General features: G+C 34.9%; 1 long non-coding RNA gene across 1 annotated transcript in view; it reads right to left on the bottom strand.

Moving 5' to 3' along the window:
* Window positions 1-8,980: 8,980 nt before the first annotated feature.
* Window positions 8,981-22,651, bottom strand: part of LOC130457407 (uncharacterized) — a 30,314-nt gene continuing 16,643 nt past the window's right edge. The window contains exon 4 of the long non-coding RNA XR_008916594.1: window positions 8,981-16,737. This is a non-coding gene — a long non-coding RNA (uncharacterized LOC130457407). The remainder of the gene's footprint in view (window positions 16,738-22,651) is intronic.

Here is a 22,651-nt window from a genome sequence, read left to right as displayed (position 1 = left end):
CTCACGTGTAGCTCCAAGAAGCTATTATAGCACATGCAGAATACGCACCCCAGTAAAATTGTCTCAAAGGATGGGCTAAATCAGATTGAGGGTAACCAGTAAGCCTCCAACCCATCATTGAGTTAGGGGAATATTAATCTCATGTGAAAGTTTGTGAAAACATTCCCTGGCAGAATGGGTGGATGAGAACTATTTGTTCCAGTAGCCATGGAGGCAGTTAGAACAAGTGCTATGGATTCCTCAAGAGTCTGGTCAGACATCAAAGTGGCCAAGGTTATCCATCCATCCCAAGCCATCACCAATCATCCTAATAACACTGGACTTTGATGACTTTGCAAGAGGCAATGAGACTAATGACTTTGTGCCACTCTGCCTCACTTAAATCCAATTCATGCAGAAGTCAAGACATCATCCTGTGATGTCATTGGTTCTCTCTGAAGACAAAAGACAAACAACAAATAGAATATATCATAAAACACCATAAGGAGAATAACTGACATTGATAACTTTTCTAGTGTCTCAATATAAGATGGAGGTGATCCAGAGTCCTCAAAATTTAAACTAGCGTAGGGCAAATGCAGCAAAATTCTAATTCTTGAAAGGAAAGGGCTTTAGTGGTAAGTTGATTGTCTAGGGACCAGCTTAGATAAATTGGGAGAGCATCCTCTTCAGCAAGACCATACGGTAGTGAATTTTTGAGCTATAATAAAACTCTTGAAGATCAATTATTGAACTGGAGAGAGATTGCCAACTGGGTGGAGTGAACATAGCTGATGAAGTGACAAATCTTTGAAGCATATTCTGTGCACTTCTTTGGTATCTACATGCAAAGAAATCAGGAGAAAGATCCCTCAGCATGTTGTCTAGATCCTCTGTGGAGGAATTAAAAGTGAAAATAGAACAGAATGGAGCAGAATGGAAAAGCTTAGCTAAATTGCCATCTATTCCATTGGAAAGAGTGCACTCATCAATGAGATAACAAATCTAAAGGCGAATGCATTTTCTTTGGTCCATATAGTAACCCAATAAATAGGCTTACCTACATTTCACAAATAAGGGAAGTTAAGTCACTTGCCCAAGATCATAGAACTAGCGAATAGCAAGATTTAAAGCCATGTTTTATGTTCCAAATAAAAGAAATTATATATTTTTAAGCAAAGAATTAATAGGGTTTGACTTTTGTTTTAAGAAGACCAACTTTAAAAGCAGGAGTTCAGCATCTGACTGTTTGGGAAAATTTCCTTTTAGAAGTTTTTTTTTAGTTTATGTTAGATGTACTTTGGAACAAAGTCATATATTATACAGGATCAAATTGGATCAACAGGTATTTTTTAAGGTCTTAACTTTTGCACTACGCACTATGCTAAGCACTGGCTTTAGAAAGAAAAGGCAAATAGTCTTTGCCCTCATGGAGTTCACATTCTATCTGATAAGACAACTAGTGAACAACTATTTACATAAAAGATATATGTGGATAAATTGGAGTTAATCTCAAGGAGATGGCGCTAGTAATGAGGGGAAAGGAGAAATGCCTATTATCTGTCTCTTCACAGACAAATGACATTCTTGTCCCCCTCTCTGTACAGATGACAATTATTATTGTTAATTATAAAATGTTGATAATATCACACCAATACAAAGATCCATGATTTTGTGGCCATGGAACTTTCTTTACAAATGAGATTCATGTAGGGCAAGTAGGTAGCCCTGTGGACAGAACTCCAGGCCTGGAGTCAGGAGGACCTGGGTTCAAATCAGACATTTCCCAGCTATATGACCCTGGGCATGTCACTTAACCCTGGATTGGCTAGCCCTTGCCATTCTTCTGTCTTAGAATTATACTAAGATAGGAAGGAAGGTTTTAAAAAAACCAAACAAACCAAACAAATGAGGCTCAGATAAGAAATTATAGCAGCTACAAGGTCTGTCAGTGTCTAAAGTGAAATCCAAATGTTAGTTATCCTAACTCCAAATCTGGCACATTCTCCACTACTTTGTGTTATGTCTCAGTAGTATTATTAGCCATCTAGTTCACAACACATGCTAGTTACCACAAAAGGTGGGTGTTTTTCTTTTATATTTCTTTTTGTATATACATATATATATATGTAAATATAATATTTCTCTTATACAGAAGCTTAAGACTTGCTATTAGGTTAGATATCTGGGTAAATTTGTTATAAGACTTTGGGAAAACACTGAAAGTTTGCTTTGTCCAAATTAATAAGTTGAGCTTAGTCCTTGTCCTCAAAGACTTTATAATTCACCGCTGTTTTGTTAAATTATTACCCTGTTGTGCCTCATGTAAGATCAACTCTTAAATATTGCTTTTCACTGGTTCTGCTTGTTTAGGTCTGCTTGCTTCAAACTGTCAATCAAAATATGAACTTTCCCCAATAGGAATTCTCTCACATATCTCCCTCTTGTAACCTCCATTTCTTCCAGAGTCCATCTAGCATACTTATTGGTAGATAAATAGCCACTTTGTCAATGTCATTTGTCATTTTAAATTTCAGCTAATTTGGGATATCATTGTTTAAAATTGAAAAAAAAAAGGGTAAATCATCTTAGCTTCAATTGCTCCAATAACTTCCAGTAATTCAAGCACTAACATTATAAATATGGGAAAAAAACTAATCTGCTTTTCCCCCTGTTTAGTATTTTGGTTGTATTTGTGCCCAGAGTACTTGGCAAATCATTGCATTTTTATAAATCTCAAATGTAAACAACAAAAATACAGCCTCTGAATGGTTGCATGACTGAATTCATACAGTTTGGGGGAATACATCACTGTAATAAACTCTCAAACTTTGTTGCTCCCATAAGTGCATTTCTGGAAGCTTTCTGCCTTGAGTAGATATTTATGTTTTTCAATATATTAACCAGACTTTGAAAAGTTCCTCCAGAATCATCACAAACATGCTGCACATGCTAAAATGATCCACAAATAGTTACAAATATACTTATAATATTAATTATGAATATCTAAATGTTTACTAGTATTTATAACATTCAGATTTTACTAGTGAGATTAATTTCATTTGATAAAAAATTATTAAGTGCCTACTATGTGCTTGGGACTTTGCTGAGTGCTAGGAATCCCAAAGAGGAGAAAAACGGTTCTTATCCTCAAGGAGCTAGCAACCAAATGGGGGAGACATTCTTACAAACAACTATATACATGATGGTATACATGCATACCTGATAGAAAAACCAAATATAGGAGAAATAGGAAGTACATAAAAGAGGGAAAGCACTAAAATTAAAAGGAGGTAGGGATGACTTCCTGTAGAAGGTCATATTTTTGTTGGGACTTAAAGGAAGCCAGGGAGAACTCAGCACAAATGATAAAGTACACGAATTCTGGCATTATATTCTGCTACTTTTTAATTCTCCAGAGGACAATCTAATGTCATTAATTTCACACTATTAGATTGCATTTTGAGAACCAAGAAGTAAGGAACCACACAGCAATTCAGTTATCTCTTAGCAATTCACAACCTCAGAACTGCAGTCTCCCTTAAGACAAAGTAACCTTTACTAGAAACAAATTAAGGGAGAAGAACCAGAGCAGATTTTCTACCTGAAGGGTAAGGAGCTTTGCAAAACTTTCAAGGGGTTCCTATGTTTTACAAGTCCGTATTTAGGTCTCATTTTCTTGAGTTCAAATTTGACCTCAGGTCCTTATTAGCTGTGTGACCCTAGACAAGTCACTATATCCTTGTTTGCTTCTTTGAATTTTCTCATATGGAGAAATAAATTGCAAACCACTCTAGTTGTCACCCAAATAGAGTGATACATTTTGACACAATTGAAATGACTGAAAAAGTACAGAAACAAATAGGTCTTGTCTGAGGAGCTTGGGAAGGCCGAAATGATTTTCCAACTGTAAGCCAAGAATTCTTGATGTGATAATATCCTATCAGGAGTATTTTTAATACTGTGGGACAACTAAATTTGTTTTTTATGCATAATTGGAAACTTGAGTTTTAGGAACTAAATATATTTTAATTTCTTCCCCTAATGAGTTATTTTAGTTGCTGTATTTGGTAAAACAGTATGGTATTTTTTAAAGGGATCCATCACTATTTCTATAGATAACTTGATATATACTATATAATACTATATATGTGTATACATATAAAGAGCTTGATAGCCACTGTTCTAGAATATAAAATACAATTTAGTCATTTCCAGTTGTATTCATCTCTTTGTGACTCTATTTGGGTTTTCTTGGAGTAGTTTGCCATTTCTTTCTTTGGCTCATTTTATAGATGAAAAATTGAGGTGAGGAGGGTTAAGTGACCTGCCCAGGGTCATACAGCTGGGAAGTGTCTGAGACCATATTCGAATTCAGGAAAAAGAGCCTTCATGACTCTAGACTGAGTACTCTATCCACTTTGCCACCCAATTGCCCTATAATATTCAGAATAAGATTGTTAACCTGTTATTTCAGGCTTTGCACAATTTAATTCCAACATTCCTTTTTGGTCTTACTTCATGCTGTGTTCCCCTTTATTGGTTCTGCATTCTAAACTGTTTCTTGACATCATCCTTTCTCTCACCTCCATGTGTTTGCTCAAGAAGTCACCTGGAATGTACTTCTTAAAAGCTACCCAAATTCATTATGCTTTCCCATTTTTGTGTTCTTTTTACCCTCCTCAATTTTCTCTAATCCCCTTAGTCAAAAGAAATTTTGTATTCCTCTGAAATTTCATAACACTTTGCATTTCTTTTATGCCAATTTATCATTTTATACCTAGTTATTTGTTATTATGTCTTATTTTCCCTCCTTCAGGGAATGCATCTTAAAATTATGCAATATGTAAGCAGGTTAGTAATGATCAGAAATTCTCCCCTGGTATTGAAGAAAATTGTCTTCTGTTTTGTACTTAATACCCTTTGTTTCTTCTCAGGGTCTTTTTCTTGGTTTCTCTTCAAATTAGGACATGTTTTGGTCAATTGTAAATAATTCTTCCCTTGATTAAATAAGTAATATTCTATATTGGCTCAAATGCTCTAATAATTTATGCAGTGTTGCAATGAATATATTAAGAATCTGGAAGGTTTTTTGATCATGGCTCTCCCTGTGATCTTTTCCATTTGACCTTAGTCTGCTTTAATTGAGTAGATACATACTTCCTTTCTTGCAAAATGAAGGACCTGTTGAACTAATAGGCAGCCTGTTCCATTTCCAATATTCAGGAAGCAGTGCTTCAAAATGTACAAGAGCTGTGGGCTTAAAACACTCCAGAGAGTAAAGTTCTAGTGCATTTCAGTTCCTTACCAGCCCAGAGGAAGATTTGCAGGCAGTTTGGATAAAAGTCATTGTGCTCTTGTGATGAAAAACCAAAGTATCACTAAGGATTGTTACTGAGTTTTTGCCAGTAGCAAAAACTTACATTACCCACTGTTCTGGCTGTTGTTGGGCATATAATTTCCAATACATTCTTGGTAATCAACTTGGGGGCCAGAGGTTACCATATATAATTACTATGACTCAGTATGTATTAGTATTACTGCCATATGCAGAGAGAAAACCTGATGGACTAGTTAAAATTCCTTTCTGTTGATTAATTAGATCTGAAGTAGAATGATTCAGTACTGCTCTTTCCATGAAATATATCACTGAAAGGTGAGTGGAAATACTGACCTTTAACCAATGTTCCTCAATTGTTGGTTTGGATTATGTATCTAGAGCATGCAGGAACGCTCAAGTCATCTAGTTCAACCTTATTGCTTCAAAAATGAGGAAACTGAGCCAGGAAGTGTTATATGTCTTGCTCAAAGTCACACATAATATATGTCAGAGGCAGGATTTGAAACCAAGTTAACCCCTCGCATTCACTTGTCACAAAAAATGAAGAAATTTACTTTGGTACTTTTATGGGCATAAGGAATAGGTGAAGAACTCATTTAATACTAAATACTAAAATTGGCATTTCTTAACTTTGACTTCTTAAAATTGGATTTTCAATGAAGACTACATAAGTCTTTAAGTATGCGGATTCAACTTCTCTTCTTTTTTGACATGACAGATTGCATCAGGAAATGAATTGTGAGTCATAACTATCAGATCCTAGGAGAGACTTCACCTAGGACTAACATGGAAGGCATTTTCTCTTTTCTTAACGTAAGGGAGGGATATTCCATTCCCCACTTCAGTTGTTGAAGTCAATACAGTCACACATAATGAAGTTTTAATGAGAAATCAAGACCCATCTATTACACGGTCCTGCTGTCAGATACAAACTTCTCTCTCATTGAATCAAGGAGGGAACATTACAACTGACTGAGCAAAGAAATAGCTACAGCTCTGGGAATTTAAAATACCTGCATGGACTTCAAGAGTTCAAGTTACAAGGTAGGAGCAGTTGTGGAATGTTTGTCTACACTTGGATTAAAGGGGAAGATAAGCATTTTTATAGCACTTGTTATGTGCCAGGCACTGTACTAAGCACTTTATAAATGTTACTTTATTTGATCCTTATAATAGCTCTGTGAAATAGGTGCTATTATTATCCCCACTTTAGAACTGAGTTACATGAAGTAAATAGAGGTCAAGTGATGGGTCCAGGCTCATATAGTTAGTGTCTGAGATCAGATTTGAACTTAAGTCTTCTAGACTCCAGGACCAGCCTCTATCCACTGCACTGCCTAACTGTATCATGAGATAATTGGGGTAGAAAGCAACAGATTTTCTTTCCTTGTATCCCTATGTGCTATATTATTGGAACTATTGGACCAATGAAGATACTCCTGAGGAGAGCAAAGTTACACACATTTTCTAGCCAGGTACAGATGATGAAAGGTAACCATTTGAGAGAGGTAAAAGCTTCACATAAACACAAATTTAGAATAATTATTGCCAAGCCAAAATAGAGAAGGCACCTAGTTGGCTCAGTGGATAAGACATTGGACTTTGAATCAGGAAGACCTGAGTTCAAATTTGATCTCAGACATTTACTAGCCTTGTGACCTTGGGCAAGTCACCTAATCTATGCCTTAATCCACCAGAGTAGGACATGGCAAACCACTTCAGTATCTTTGCTAAGAAAACCCCGTGGACAATTCTGGTGTGGTATGGTCCACCAGATCAAGAAGAGTTAGATACAACTGAATGACTGAATAACTGAATGACAACAACAAAATAGAAAGGGCCTTTTCCTTGTAAAGTGGTCATAGTTTCCCCTTGACTGAAACTCACTGAAGTTGTTGTCCCAGGGATTTCTGTTTAAGTATGGCTTTGACTAGATGATCTTCCAGGTTCTTTCTAGATCTGAAGGGGTCTCAATGGTTCATGAGCAAGTAAAATTTTAAAAAACATAAACATGTACATAGAGAGAACTGAAACTTTTACAAACCTTTGGTTAGCCTTGAAGAAACAACTTTCCTGAAATTTTTGATTCAAATAGAATTTCTAGGGATGTTATCTTACAACTCTATTTCTCTCCATTGCAAATCCTCTACTGGTTTCTCTTATAAAAATAGCTTGTTGTTCAATGAGCAAATATGTGGAATATGTTACACCTGAGATTTCTCAGGGTTTGCTTTTAAATTCTGTTTTCAGCCTCCACAGAATGCAAATTATGTTTGCATTGTTTTTCTCCTAAGGAACAAGTTGGAAAGCTTCATAGTTACATTCTAAAAAGAGATGAAGCTGGCAAGAAATTACTTATTAGCTGGAATGATTACAAACAGAGGTTTTTTGTAATCAAGGAAAGCATTATGCTATAAGGATATACATGTAATAACTCATGCTACAGTACATATCTAACCTATATTTGATGCATATTAATCCAGTTATGTGGCTCAGTGGTTAAAGCATCTGGCCTAGAATGAAGAAAACAAGTTCAAATCCAATCTCAGTAGTCATGTGACTGACTCAAAATTTCAACCATCACATGAAAATAATAATTGTACTTAACCTATTAAGGTTGTTATGATATTCAAATGAGATAATATTTGAAAAGTGCTTTGGGGCAGCAAGGTGGATCAAGTGCTAAGTCTGGAATCAGGAAGACTCATATTCAACTGGCCTCAGACACTCATGAGCTACATGACCCTGGGAAAGTCACTTAACCCCGTTTCCCTCAGTTTTCTCATCTATAAAATGAGTTGGTAAAGGAAATTACAAACTAGTCCAGTATCTTTGCCAAGAAAATCCCAAATGAGGTCACAAAGAGTCCGATACAACTAAGAACAACTGAACACATAGAAAACACATACACTAGCACAGTGCTCGACACATCTTAGGTGCTTAATTAATTCTTATTCCCTTCCCTCTTTGCACAGTTTTCTTTGCTGTAAAATGAGGATATTGTTCTTCATAGTTCTAAATCTATGATTCTATTTATGTATCACAGAGTGCAATAACTATTGACCTTGCATATAAAGTTAGTACAAAAACATTGTTCTCCAGGATGCTATGGAACAACACTATGCATGATGAGCTTTCCTCCCATGTGACTTGTTCATCAATGCCACAGGAGTTGTTTCTGGTTTTAAAGACATCCTGTAGCAACTAAAGGTAGTCCTTACCTACCCATACAGTAGCCATAAGCATACAGCAGATGGCACTCAGAACATTTAGCAAAACAGTCAAGAAGAGGACTTCTTCCTTGATTGTTTTCCAGTATCAGAAAATTGCCTGGAAAATGGGATATATTAGGTAACAGAAAACAGCCTCTACCCTTTAAGTTGCACAGTGGAAACTGTGGCTTTCTAAACACCACACTTTCCACTCTGAAAAAAGAATGCATGAAATTCAAAGTAAACATACCCAAAACACCACATTGAGTTTCTTTCATTGAGTAGAGACTTTGGGATGCTTTCTACATTGTTTGAATTCTCAGTGTTTTCAGTGCTTTTAGAGGAAAATGTTTATTTTTATAGGAAAAGTATAAATTATATTATTTTAATTTTCCAAGGAAAAAAGGAGACTGATATACATAAATATCAAGATAAACAAAATCCCCTCTTGCCACAAGTATTTCTTTTCCCCAGCGTATTGACCATGTGTTTAATTTGTTGCATGACTTTAGTTCTTGCCATTGGTGAGGCCAATGCATCTTTCTTAAGCTATATTCTATAGCTAAGGGCTCTATCCACTGCACCACCTACCTACTGCTCTAAGCTATGGAATTTAGAAGAATCATTTTTCTGAGTTCAAATGTGGCCTCAGACACTTTTTATCTGTTTGATGCTGGACAAGCCACTTTATCTTGTTTGCCCTGATTTCCTCCTCTGTAAAATTGACTGGAGATGGAAATGGCAGACCACTCCAATATCTTGGTCAAGAAAACCTCAAAAATGTGTTTATGAAAAATTGGACATGACTGAAGTGGCTGAACAATAACAATAATGTTCTATAGTTTGCCTGTCCACTGCATTTTTATTAAATAAGCTAAGTTTTTTCAACAATATTTTTTGGACTCTGTTCCAAAAGTATGTAAAAATATAACAACTTGAAGGTTAGAAGGGACTTTAAACACATCTAGTCCAACCTGCATTTGGACTACAATCTTCTCTACAATATTCAGGACATGTAATCAACCAAACTCTGCAGCAAGAAGAGATTGAGATTCTGAAATTCATTGATATGATCTCAAACAGATTAAAAAAAAAATATATATACACCCACACATCCACACTTACACACCCATATACACACCTGTATTGTTTGCTAGTATCATTTAAATTATTTTGTGTTTATTTTTTCAGTTACATGTAGAAGCAATTTTTGACAATTGTTTTTTGACATTTTAAAATTCAGATTTTCTCCTGCCTTCCCTTCCCTCTTTCTATTTGATACAATGAATAGTCTGATATAGGTTATACTCATACTTTCATGTAATACATATTTCCATATCACTAATTTCATTATCAAAGACACATGTCACACATACTACAGAAATCTCATGAAGGATATATAATGGAAAATGACATGCATTGATGTGCATTCATTTTCCAATAGTTCTTTCTTTGGCTGTGGATAACATTTCCTTTATGATTACCTTGTGGTTATCTTGGAGACTCAGTGATAATGATTTAGTTCTTCACATTTAATCCTTGTATAATATTTATGTTACTGTATACATTGTTCTCTTGGTTCTGCTCACTTCAGTTTGCAATAGTTCAGATAAGTCTTTCCAAGTTTTTCTGAACTCCTTCTGTTCATCATTCTTTATGGTGCAAAAATATTCCATTACAACATATCAACAACTTGTTTATCCAGTCCCTAAGTGATGGACAGTTCAGTTTTCAATCCTTTGCCACCACTAAAAGAGCTGCTAAAAAATATTTCGGTATATCTAGGTTCTTTCCCCTTATTTTTAATCTCTTTGGATGTGGACATAGTAGTAGTATTAGTGGGTCAGATGGTATGCAAAATTTTGTGGACCTTTGAGATTGGTTCCACATTGCTCTCCAGAATGGTTGTATAAATTAGTTTCGGCAATAGTATATTAGTGTCTCAATTTTCCCATGTTTTCTCCAGCATTTATCATTTTCCTTTTTGGCTATGTTAGTTGATCTTGTAGGTGTGAGGTATTGTCTCAGAGTTGTCTTAATTTGTGTTTTTCCAATCAATAGTGATTAGGAGTATTTTTTATGTGACTATGGATAGTTTTAATTTCTTCTCCTGAGAAGTACCTGCTCATAACCCTTGACCATTTGTCAACTGGGGAATGTTTTGACATTATTTTAAATTTGACTCAGTCCTATACATATTTTAGAAATGAGGCTTTTGTCAGAAATATTTGCTATAAAATGCCACTTCAGAATTTATTGTTTGCCTTCTAACATTGGTTTCATTGATTTCATTTAATCTTTTAAATTTAATATAAAAATTATCTATTTCATTTTTCTTAATGTTCTCCATGTCTTGTTTGTTCACAAAATCTTCCCTTATCCATAGTTCTCATAGGTAAACTTTTCCATGTTCCTCTAATTTGTTTAGTGTTACTCTTTATTTCTAGATCAAGTATCCATTTTGAATTTAACTTGGTATATGGTGTGAGCTGTGGACCATGCCTAATTTTTGCCATATTGCTTTCTAGTTTTCCCAGCAGTTTTTGTCAAATAGTGAGTTCTTTCCCCAAAAGTTTGGATCTTTGGGTTCATCAAACATTAAGTTGTTATGGACATTAACTGCCATGTATTGATTATATAATTTATTGCACTGATACACCTCACTATTTCTTAGTCAGGACCAGCTTGTTTGATGATTTCTGTTTTTTAGTATAATTTAATATCTGGTATAGTCATGCCTCCTTCTTTTATTATTTTTTTCTCATTAATTCCCTTGATATTCTTGGCCTTTTGTTCTTTCAGATGAACTCTGTTGTTAATTTTTTCTAGTTCTGTTAAATAATTTTTGGGTAATTTGATTGGTATAGTACTGAATAGATAAACTAATTTAGGTAGAATTGTCATTTTCACTATACTGGCTTCACCAATTCATTAACAATTAATGTTTTTCTAATTGTTTGGGTCTAAATTTATTTGTGTGAAGAATGGTTTGTAATTAGGTTCATGTAGTTGGTAAGTTTGTTTTCATAGGTGTACCTGCAGGTATTTTATATTGTTTAGAGTTATTTTAAATGGAATTTCCCTTTTTATTCTTACTGTTGGATTTTGTTGGTGGTAAATAGAAATGCTAATGACTTATTTGGATTTATTTTGTACCCTGCAACTTTTCTGAAGTTGTTAAAGTTTTTTGATTGATGCCCTATGGTTCTCTGGGTATACCATTATAGTCTGAGAAGAGTGATAACATTAAATTTTCATTTCCTATTTTAATTCCTTAATTTTTTTTCTATTCTTATTGCTATAATGAGCATTTTTAGTATGGTATAAAATAATAGTGGTGGTAATGGGCACCCTTGCTTTAACCCTGTTCTTATTGGGAAGAATCTTAGTTTATTCCCATTATAAATAACACTTGTTGGTGGTTTTGGATAGATACCATTTATCCTTTTCAGGATTTTCCCTTCATCCTAATGTTTTCTAATGTTTTAATAAGGAATGGGTATTATATTTTGTCAATTGACTTTTCTGCATATATTGGAATAATCATATGATTTCTGTTGGTTTTGTTACTGAAATGGTCAAGTATGCTGATGGTTTCTTAATATTGAACTATTCCTGCATTCCTGATATAAAACCCATCTGATCATAGTATATTCTTCTTGTGATAAAATGTTGTAATCTTAATATTTTATTTAAAATTATTGCATCAATGTTCATTATGGAGATTGGCACATAGTTTTCTTTCTCTGTTTTCTCTCTTCCTGATTTAGATGTTGATACCATATTTGTTTCATAAAAAAAGATTTTCCCCTATTTTTTTCTAAGTAGTTTATGTAGTATTGTAGTTAGTTGTCCTTTGATTAGTAAAATTCATTTATGAATTCATCTGGCATTGGGACCTTTTTCTTAGGAAATTTTTTGATGATTTGTTCAATTTCTTTTTCTGTGATGAGGTTGCTTAAGTACTGTTTTTCCTCTTTTGTTAGTCCAAGTAGTTTATCTATTTATTGATAAGTATTTATCTAATTCACTTATATTGTCAGATTTATTGGCATATAGTTGGGCAAAATAACTTCCAATAATTGCTTTAGTTTCTTTTTCATTGATTGTGATTTCATCTTTTTTTTTTCATTTTTGATGCTGGAAATTTGGTGTTCTTTCTTTTTAAAATTCAATTAATCAGATGTTTATTTGTTTTATTTATTTCTTATTAATTAGTTTAATGTATTCCTTACTTTCAATTTTGTTTAATCTATCCCTTAATTTTCAGGTTTCTAATTTGATGCTTAATTGGGGATTTTTAGATTGTTCTTTTTCTAGTTTTTTTAGTTGCATGTCCCATTCATTGATTTACTTTTTATTTATTTTATTAATGTAAGCATTAAGAGATCTGATTTTCCTTTAAGTACTGCTTTGGCTGTATCCCATAAATATTTATATGTTGTCTTCTTATTATCATTTTCTTTAATAAAATTATTGATCATTTCTATGATTTGTTCTTTGGCCCATTTGTTCTTTAGGAAAAGAATGTTGAACTTCCAATTAATGTTTAGCCTATATATCTGCTGCTCATTATTGAGTGCAATTTTTATTGCATTATGGTCTAAAATGTGTGCATTTAAAATTTCTGCTTTTCTACATTTGAATGTGAGATATTTATGCCCAATTATGTAGTCAGTTTTTGTGAAGGTGCAATGTACTGCTGAGAAAAATGATATTTCTTTTTTTTCCCATTCAGTTCTCTCCAGATATCTATCATATCCAACTTTTAAAAATTCTGTTTATTTCCTTAACTTCTATGTGGTTTATTTATTTTTTTTGTTAGATTTATCTGCTTCTGAGGAGGGAAGGTTGAGATTCCCCACTTGTAAGGTTTTCCTATTTATTTCCTTTATTTCATTAAGTTTCAATTTTTCCTTTGGATAATTATGCTTAATTTTGTTTGATATATAATTTGAGGTTGTAGTCCTAGATTCTTTGCCTTTTGGAATATCATATTCCATGCCTTCTGGCCCTTTAATATAGAAGTGGCCAGACCCTGCATAATCTTGACTGTGTTTCTTTGACATTTGAATCATTTACTTCTTTCAGATTGTAGTCTTTTTTCCTTGGCCTGGGAGTTCTGGAATTTGACTACAGTAGTCCTGGGTTATTGATATTTTGGGTTCTCTTTCTGGAGGTGATTGGTGGATTCTCTCTATTTCTCTTTTTCCCTCTTGCTCAATGATATCAGGGCAATTTTCCCTTTTGATTTTCTGTAATATGGTATCCAGGCTCTTTTTCTGATCATGGCTTTCAGATGTTGTGATGATTTTTAGATGATCTCTTGATCTATTTTCTAGGCTATTCATTTTGCCAGTGAAGCAGTTTAGATTTTCTTCAATTCTTTCAGTTAAAATTAAAAAAAAAATATTTCCTTATGTCTTATGTTTTCATTAGATTCTATTTGCCCAGTTCTAATTTTTATTTATTTTCTTCCTTGAGTTTTCATGTTACCTTTTCCATTTGACTAATCCTAATGTTTAAAGAGTTTTTTCCCAGTGGTTTTTGCCTCCATTTTCATTTGGTCTAGGGAGTTCTTTTCTTCAGTGAATATTGCCCCCTCCCCAGTTCTTCAGTTTTTCTTTCAATTTTCTTATTATTTGCTTTTAATTTATTTATTATTTTCTTCTTGAAGCTCTCCTAGGGATTCCTGTAAGGTTTGATGTCTTTTACTTTCCTTTGAGGCTCCACATGTTTCATTTTTGGCATTGTTATCCTCGTGTGAGTTTATACTTTGAACTTTCCTGTCACTAAAGCAACTTTCTAAAGTTATGTTTTTTTGTAAAAATCTTTTGCTTATTTTTATAGTTGGTTCCCCTCTCCCTTTCTCCATATCTTATCTGGCATGCTCTCAACTCTGGGATCCACCATCTCAGGTACCCTGCTTCTATTTGGGTGCCTTTTTTGGGTGCATGGAGGGATTGAGGGAGCAGAGCATCCTTTACTCTGCCATCTTAGCTATCAGCATGCAACTCCGTGTATTCATTTGAATATCATTTAAGTTTGAAGAAACAACTTTCAGGATTGTGAATGGCTTCCCTATTAATTTCTTAATATTGGGGGTAATCTTTGACTTTCTAGAATCCTTTCCATTTACGTCCATTCAACCTTGGGATGGACCTAATTGCTAGAAAGTGTTTTAATGTGAGCTTAAATTTTCCTCTTTGCAACTTCTTTTCTGTGGTCTTGGTTCTGATTTCTGGTACTGCCAAGTTTAATTCTCTTTTCTTTCACAGACCATCTCAACAGAGTCATGGCTAACAGTTTGTATAATACATGAATCATAGTTCTGCTATTAAACAATATCAATATAAAAGATGAAAATATATTAAAATGTTCATCCTACGTATGTATTTCTGCTAAATCAATAAGTTCAATGATTTGAGTATTCTTCGGTATCCCTATTTTTTTTAAAAAAAGAAACTTATGGAGGAGTCATGACATTTTGTGGTTTTGAAATATGTTGGCAATTCATTGTTTTGAAGCATGAAGTTTTATAAATAACAGAGATTTGAACAAGTGGACTTTGGGGAGCTAGAAACTAATAAACTATAGGCAATGTTATTTATTTCCCTATGAGTCACATATCAGCTCATGTTGCTGTAGTGTTTAAATAGGGATTTTCTTCTTGCTCTCTTGATACTAGTTATTCATACATTTTAAAAGATACATTTAATGAAGGCTCTAAGTACTTTTATTGCTGTCATTTATAGAACATTGTCCATGAACTAAAGTTCTATATGTGAAACTCAAATGAAGACTATATGGTGACTATAAATAGAAGATATTAAGTGGTTCCTAGTCCTGCTCACTTCATGTAGTCATCATTGCCTCTATTGTGCTGTGGTAAAAATGATCAGTGGTTCAGATTAGTAGCAATTTTTCAGTTAGTAAGTCAGTCATTAAATATTTGTTAAATACCTCCTATGTGCCAGGCACTGTGCTAAATCCTGGGAATACAAAGGCAAAAATCAATCCTTGCTCTCAAGGCATTCACAGTTTAATTGAGGAAACAAAGTGAATGCCAGTTATTATTGTTTGTTCTTTGTTTTCAAAGAGGACCAGTGATATCAAGGGTCATATCTTAACTTGTACATGAATTAGATTTAAGTAAGGCAGAATTACTGTAAAGGATAATTTAGTTTTGTGACCTAAACTATGTTAATTATTTGGTCTCCATGGATATCCCAAATATAAAAGAAATATAACCAAGTCAGCTGGAAATTTATGGTGATTAAATTGATATAGTGGAAAGAAATTAAGAAGAAGGAAGAAGAAAAAGGCTGTATAATTTCTCCCGCCTGGCTAGTGCCAGGAGGAAGACCAGAGGCTCTAGGAAGATAATGTTTTTGAAGAGTAAGGAGGAAAGAATCAGCCTGAACTCCAAAGGGCTCAGCCAAGATGCCTGAACCTGAATTAGCTCAAGGGCAAACTCACCACCAAACCCAGACAATAGCTGCCACCATGCCAAGATGTCAGAATGCTTAGCACCCTGCCAGTCAGAGTTGCCTTTCTGGGGAAAAGAGAGAGAGAGAGCAAGTGGCGTGCCTTATATAGACGGTTTTACATCACTTTTCTGCATCTCATCTGTACCAATGATAGCTTACCTTGACTTAGGACAGCCCATGGGTCTGTCTGCTTTTTCTGCACATCTGTTGAAGGTCATTTCCTCAGATAATTAAATCTTTGAGTATGGTGCAGGCATCCTGACCTTGTTAAACTAAGTAGGGGAAAATGTATAGTTCTCAAGATTTGATTCTATTAAACCAAGTATCTCTATTGGTACTAATCTGGAAATAGCTAAATAAGATTTTCTAAAGCAGCCGTTCTCAACCTCTCAATTTGTAGCAATGAGAATACATGATGCATATCAGGTATTTACATTCCGAATCATAACTGTAGCAAAATTACAGTTTTGAAGTAGCCACCAAAATAATTTTTTGGTTTGGGGTCACTGCAACATGAGGAACTGTATTATGGGGTCATGGCATTAGAAAGGTTGAGAACCACTGTTCTAAAGTATGGCTGGAGTAGGGTGGAGTAGTTTTAAAATTCACAAAGGCATTGGTCTCACACTCTTTTCCAGACTCTTCCAAGTCCATTGGCAAGGCAAAAGTCAGGATGACTAGTGATGGCCAGGGATGTAATGGATCCATAAACAACCTATAAATAGGATAAATGGGAGATAATCAATAGAGAGAAGGCACTAGCATTTGTGATACAACTACGGTGCTCACCTTTTCATGACTAATCAATGATTTTTTCTTGGACCCTTTTTTTTCCACAAGAAAAAAAAATATTTGGTCATTATAATGCACTTATCTATGGATTATACAAGAATAAAAGGCAGCTAGGTAGTACATTAGGTTTCCTGATGAATGTTTGTGAGTACAACATTCATTTAACAACTTTTAAGCATTTACTGTGGCAATTATGCAGATCATCTTAATTATTTCCCATTTACCCACTATTCTGCATGACTCTAGAGAAGAGGCATCTAATTAATTCTGTCCAACTGATGACACCTGTCAATAGTTTGTACAAAACAAATTCTACCAAGTGTCTAGAAGAAAAATGCAAGAATTTTAAAGAATGAAGGAGAAGCTAGGTGGTTCAGTGGATAGAGCTAAGCCTGGAGATGGAAGGACCTGGGTTCACATCTGTCCTCAGATATTTCCTAGCTGAATCACCCTGCGCATGTCACTTAACTCCAAATCACCTACCCTTTACCTCTCTTCTGTCTTGAAACCCAATACTTAGACTTGATTCTTTGTTTTTTCATTTTATTTTTATTGTCATGCAAAACACTTCCAATTTGGTCATTGTTATAAGAGCAAAGTCATACATATCTCAAACCCCCAAATAAAACCATAAATACACTGATGAGAAAGACAACTCCAAAAGTTCTTTTTCTGGAGGTGGGTAGCATTCTCCACCATAAGTCTTTTGGTATTGTCCCAGATCATTGTATAGCTGACAGTAGCCAAATTTTCACAGATAATCATTGTCTACTATTGCTGTAAACTTAGTGTTGATTCCAAGACAAAAGTTAAGGTTTAAAAAAAAAAAGAATGATCAACTGAGCATTAAAAGGAAGGATCTCAGAACATGATCAGAGAAGAGTTTTTCATACTCTGATTCTTGGCTTGCAATCTTACTTTTTTGGTCTGTGAAAAACTTTAATACCATTTTTTGTGAGGTTGCCATGTATCCTTCTTTCTTCTTAACTGTTTTGAGCTACCACCTAAGCAGTTTACTACCAGAAAATATTTCCATCTTGGTTACTGGCTCATCATGATCAGAGTTTGAATTTTTATCTTTTGTTGTCAAAGTGCTCCACACCCTCCAATATTGCTGGCCATGATATCTCTCTTCCTTATCTCCCAGTAATAGTAACCCACGCCTATTCCCTAATATAGTTAAGGGGCTACTCCAAAATTGACTCAAGTCACCATAGCAGTGATGTCCTTCTCCCAGGGTACCTTCCTTCTTGTGTGGGATAAATGATACTCTTTTATAACCTTAGATTTCTCTGGAGATCTAAATCAAGCAGAACACCAAGATTGGTATGGGATAATATGGATGGCTGGAGAGGGAAGAAGATGGGACAGGCACTAAAGGCATTCCCTGCTATTGGCACCAGCTGTTTGCTAGCAGCTTCTATTCCCTATAGTAAATACAACTCTAGATCTACCTCAATCATTATCCTCTTTATCTTTCATTTCCACTTAACCATCTGAGAGCCTTTTTTTGATGCATTACAGTATAATTTATAGTCAAAGATCCAGAATTTGAATATTGGCTTTGTTGTTAACTTCTCCAATGACCTTGGATAAATTATTTCTCCCCAGTACTCAGTTTCCTCAGCTGTAGAATGAGGGCAGTAGGATGAGATGATCTTCAACATCCCTTAAGTTTTTTGAACTTATGATCCTAGGTTGCTTTCTCTTCAGTTCCTTCCTTCTTCAGGTACTCATTATGACCTGCCATTCTCATAAAGACATAACATCTCTTGACATTATCTCTACACAGTCAAGAGTCTAGACATACTGGCTGACTTGTAGTTTCTCACACAGACTACTCTACAACCCATCTGAGTGCAACTGCACTGACTGTTTCTGTTTCCTGGCATATTCTTCACCTCCTCACATCCATCTTGTGACTTTCTTGGCTTCCTGTAGTCTCCACTCTTACTTCCATTCTTCTAGCTTGAAAATATATGAAATCTCCATGAGCATCATTCTGCCCCATTCTCCTCCTGAAACATTTCAATATTTCAGGTCAAATGCCTGCTATCTTCAAGGAAAAGGGTATGAAAGGAAGAGGTGGCTCTTGATGCAATGTGTTTGGATTTTTTATAACCTACAGATGCCTAGATAGCTTCCTTCATTTATAGAATGTGACTTCATACCTTGCAATGGGGTCTAGAATTAAGTTAAGGGAATATTACTCAGCTTTAAAATATGAAATCTATGGTCTATACACAGTTAATGAGCCTATAACTCTTAGAGAACTCTCTTCCCTCTCATTCCTACTCCTCTGATTTATTGTATTGAATATAGTGGCAGGTATTGCTTTTCCTCCATAGAATGTAAGTACCTTGAGAGTAAGGACAGCTTAATTTTTAATTTTTATATCCTAAAACTATTAACCCAGTGGTTGAGCACTTGTTGCTTGTTGATTGACAGTGCAAATCAAATCATATAAGGTATGATAATCATCTCCATGTCATCTCAAGCTTTTACTCATTTTTATAGAAATAATGGGAGAATTCCCAAGTCACTCTGAAGTGGTAGCTCAGAGAGAGGGGAATGTATTCATCAGTTTCCCTATTACTGGATTAGGAGATGAGGGAAAAGAAGAGAAACAAAGTGAAAGAAATTAGTTTCTTCTTTTGAAAATACCACTCTTCTACACTCCCAATTGGATTTACATTAGCTGAAAGTCTCAGTATGTTCTTGTCATGGCTCTCATCCCTGCCCCTGAAGCAGGATCACACACATCAGGTAAAATCAAGTTCTTAATATTAATTGTTGCTACAGTGCCTCTTCTCATATCATAGTCTAAACCACTCCTGACTATATTATTGAAGACTGAAACCCAGAGCAACGACTGTACATGATCACCTGCAGTGAACAAGTCTAAATATGAAGGGCAGCAGAAGGAAAAAGAGGCACACAACTCTCTGCCCACCCACAGGGTATAGATTGGTACTTCCTATCCCAGAGCCCCTGAGGACAGTACAAATTCCCCATTCTCTCTTTGGCAATCAATTTGTCTTTTTATAAATGGGAATTTATTAAGTTCCTACTGTTTTTTAGGAAGGTAAATAGAAAAAAAAGAGCAATGGGGGCATATCTCTTGGTTGTGTTATCTTTTCCCAAATGAGGTTAGAAATAGAATTTCCTCAATGAAATGAATAATGACAGTAAAGAATGATAAATTAAAATTGTATGTGTATTATACTATCAAAATCATTTTTTATTTTGTACAATTCCCTGTTGGGCTGTAACAGGGATTTGAGGGAACATCACAAAGAAACCTTAAGTACAGCTCAAGGGCTGAATTGGGCTGCACTTTTGAGTATACAGCAAAGACAACAGTGAAGCATCTTTGTTGTCCAGATTATACTTTCAGACAGGGTCACAACATGAACACATATAGTTACATATGAGGTGACCGTGGAGGAAAAGGATGCTAGAAATTGTTCAGTTATTTTTCATTTATGTCTAACATGTTGTGAACCCATTTGGGGTTTTCTTGGCAAAGATCTTGAGTGGTTTGCCATTTCTTTCTCCAACTCATTTTAGAGATCAGGAAATTGAGGTAAACAGGATAAAGTGACTTGCCCAGGGTCATAAAATGTTTAAGACCAGATTTGAACTCAGGAAGATGAGTTTTGCTGACTCCAAGTCCAACACCCTGCCTACTGCTCTGCCTAGCTGCCATAGCAATTGGAGAAAGTAGAAAAAGTTTCATGTAGGAGTTGGTACTTTTGTTGAGTCTTGAATAAAACAAAGGATTCCAAAAGAAAAAGGTAAGGAAAGAGTGCCTCCATGCATGAGAGCCAGCATGCAGAAAAGAGTGGAGTGCTGTGTATGAGAGGTAGTAAGAAAATCAATTTGTATGAAGAAAAGTAATATATACCAATGCTAGAAATGTGAATTGGGACTAGTTTTTGAAGGGCTTTAAATGCCAGATACAGGAGGGTATATTTGCTTCTAGAAGTAATAGATGTTCTAGAGATATAAATGCTGGATAAAGAAATGCCAAATCATCACAGTATCTTTGCCAAGAAAACTCCAAATGGGGTCATGACTGAAAAGACAGAACAATGGCCCAGTTTATTGAGAAGAGGAGTGATATAATTAGATTTCTGCTTTAGGAAAATCTCTTTGGTAATTCCTTCCGGGACAGATTGGAGATTTGAGACAAAGAGCCCAATTAAATATTTGAATAATCCAGTTGAAAAGTTATAAGGATATAAAGTAGTCTGGAGGGTATGAGAGTGATGAGAAGGGGAGAGACCTACAATGAATAAGGATAGTCTCACTTCCTGCTATCTTCTAAACATTCCAGGATCCTCAGTTCCCAGTATGGATGAAAAGGTAATACAGAAACACTGGAATAGTGCGTGAAGGGAGGTATATGGAGGTAAGTCATATGACAAAAGATCCAAAGAAATAAGGGGGTATTTGATTGAATACCAAGCAAAGGGATTTGAATGCTATTCCATGGGTACAAATTTTTTTCTTTTAAATTTTTATTTAGAACATTTTTCTATGGTTACATGATTCATGATACCCTTCACCGCACTCTCTCCTCTTCCCCCCACCCCCAAAGCCAACAAGCAGTTCCGCTGGGTTATACAGGAATCATTGTTCAAAGCCTATTTCCATGTAATTCATATTTGTAGAAGAGTGATTCTTTAACATCAAAACCTCAATCACATCCCATTGCACTACATGACCAATCATATATTTTTCTAATGCATTTCTGGTTCCACAGTTGGTTCTCTGGATGTGGATAGCATTCTTTCACCTAAGTTCCTCTGGATTGTCCTGGGTCATTGCATTGCTGCTATTAGAGAAGTCTATTATATTTGATTGTGCCATAATGTCTCTGTGTACAATGTTCTCCTGGTTCTGCTCCTTTCGCTCTACATCAAATTGTGGAGGTTGTTTCAGTTCACATGGAATTCCTCCAGTTCATTATTCTTTTCATCTCAATAATATTCCATCAGCAACATATACCACAATTTATTTAGCTATTCCCCAATCAGTGGATACCCTCTCATTTTCCAATTTTTTGCCACCAGTGTTTTAGAGTCCCAATTTTGCCATATTCCCTCCAACATGTATCACTTTCCTTTGCTGTCATATTGACCAATCTTCTAGGTGTGAGGTGGTACCTCAGAGTTGTTTTAATTTTCATTTCTCTAATTAGGAGATATTTAGAACAACTTTTCATGTGCTTATTGATAGTTTTGATTTCATCCTGTGAAAATTGACTATTCATGTTCCTTGACCATTTGCCAATTGGGGAATGGCTTGATTTTTTGTATATTTGACTTAATTCCTTATATATTTGGGAAATTAACACTTTGTCAGAGAGTTTTGTATAAAACTGTTCTCCCAGTTTTTTGTTTTTCTTCTAATTTTGGTTACATTGGTTTTGATTGTACAAAAAACCTTTTAATTGGATATAATCAAAGTCATTCATTTTACATTTTGCAATGTTCTCTCTCTTGCTTGGTCTTAAATTCCTTCCTTTTCCACAGATATGACAGGTATACTATTCTATGTTCACCTAATTTATTTATAATTTCACTTTTTATATATTTAAGTAATTTACCCATTTTGAATTTATCTTGGTATGGTGTGTAAGGTGTTAATCTAAACCCAATTTCCCCCATATTGTTTTCCAAATTTCCCAGAAGTTTTTTTTCAAATAGTGAGTTCTTGTCCCAAAAGCTGGGGTCTTTGGGTTTATTGAACACTAGCTTGCTGAGGTAATTTACTCCTAGTCTATTCTATTGATTCACCCTTCTGTCTCTTAGCCTCTTAGTCTTAGTTTT

The sequence above is a fragment of the Monodelphis domestica genome, chromosome 2, assembly GCF_027887165.1.
Source record: "Monodelphis domestica isolate mMonDom1 chromosome 2, mMonDom1.pri, whole genome shotgun sequence".
NCBI lineage: Eukaryota > Metazoa > Chordata > Mammalia > Didelphimorphia > Didelphidae > Monodelphis > Monodelphis domestica.
This window is presented reverse-complemented; position numbering and strand designations above follow the sequence as displayed.